Here is a 1,477-nt window from a genome sequence, read left to right as displayed (position 1 = left end):
ACTGCTACTATATCTCTCCCATGGTAGTCCGCATCTATCTCGGTTGATAACTCCAACTGGTAAGGTCTCATCGCATACTACAGCTAGCTCGGCACAAGCTGCACAACTTTTTCGTGATATCGAAGTTCTTGCTTGCAAGCACATTTTGAAACCGCATGCGGCGGCTCGTGAATTTGGGCTGTTGGTTCATCTTCGCAACGCGTTCTGAGGTACCGAGCGGTCATTCATCATTCCTGCAAGGAGTTCTGCTCTAGGTGAATAGCTCTTTTCTATGCACGGACAACGCTTTATTGACGTTGTTTTTCCCCTGAACTGGCACGGTTGGGCCAATCGCATGGAATGGTACGAAAACACCGACCCTGTTTAGTAAAAATTTTTCGATAAGACTGATCTATGCAGTCGATAAGCTGCACCTCTCAGTTTGATAACCATCTCGGGTGTATTGTGATGAGTAGCAGCTCCTTGTTTCGATCAAGGGACCTTTGGGTTATGAGCCCAACACGCTATCCACTGCGGCAAGCTGCTCATGCGTACAAAGTTTGTACTACAAACTCCTGTATCGCCCTGACGTGCTGAGCATAACTGTTCCACGATAGCCTAGAGACCCTTCTCTCGTTGATACGAACTGCACCGCCCGGGAATCGAACCCGGACCATCTGCTTGATAGGCAGATATCCTAGCCATTAGACTAGCGGTGCATATCACTGATGTAGTGACTGAGTATTCCTGTGATACTTGTATAGGGACATCTGAATCCCTTCTCGGACGTACCGTCGTCAACCATCCCGCGGCCAAGAGTCTGATTGGGCCTTAAACGCGTACCTGAGATCGCGAACTGCTACTATATCTCTCGCATGGTAGGCAGCATTCCATCTCAATTGATAACTCCAACTGGTAAGGTTCTCATCGCATACTACAGCTAGCTCGGCACAAGCTGCACAACTTTTTCGTGACATCGAAGTTCCTGCTTGCAAGCACATTTTGAAACCGCATGCGGCGGCTCGTGAATTTGGGCTGTTGGTTCATCTCCGCAACGCGTTCTGAGGTACCGGGCGGTCATTCATCATTCCTGCAAGGAATTCTACTCTAGGTGAATAACTCTTTTCTATGCACGGACAACGCTTTATTAACGTTCTTTTTCCCCTGAACTGGCACGGTTGGGCCAATCGCGCGGAATGGTACGAAAACCCCGTTTCTGTTTAGTGGAAATTTTTCGGTAAGACTGATCTATGCAGTCGGTAAGCTGCACCTCTCAGTTTAATAACCATCTCGAGTGTATTGTGATGAATAGCAGCACCTTGTTTCGATCAAGGGACCTTTAGGTTATGAGCCCAACACGCTATCCACTGCGCCAAGCTGCTCATGCGTACAAACTCCTGTATCGCCCTGACGTGCTGAGCATAACTATTCCACGATAGCCTGGAGACCCTTCCCACGTTGATACGAACTGCACCGCCCGGGAATCGAACCCGGACCA

The 1,477-nt window shown here is 48.9% G+C and overlaps 3 non-coding genes across 3 annotated transcripts; all 3 read right to left on the bottom strand.

Annotated features, from left to right (window-relative positions):
- Positions 1–452: 452 nt before the first annotated feature.
- Pmar_PMAR009280 lies at positions 453–525 on the bottom strand. Its single transcript has one exon. It is a non-coding gene; the product is annotated as a tRNA-Met (tRNA).
- Positions 526–626: 101 nt separating this feature from the next.
- Positions 627–698, bottom strand: Pmar_PMAR009279. The gene has a single exon. It is a non-coding gene; the product is annotated as a tRNA-Asp (tRNA).
- Positions 699–1,288: 590 nt separating this feature from the next.
- Pmar_PMAR009278 lies at positions 1,289–1,361 on the bottom strand. The gene has a single exon. It is a non-coding gene; the product is annotated as a tRNA-Met (tRNA).
- Positions 1,362–1,477: the final 116 nt, after the last annotated feature.

Source organism: Perkinsus marinus (genome assembly GCF_000006405.1).
Source record: "Perkinsus marinus ATCC 50983 genomic scaffold scf_1104296950666, whole genome shotgun sequence".
Lineage (NCBI taxonomy): Eukaryota > Perkinsozoa > Perkinsida > Perkinsidae > Perkinsus > Perkinsus marinus.
Note: the sequence above shows the minus strand (reverse complement) of the source record. Positions and strands in the feature narration are given on the sequence as shown.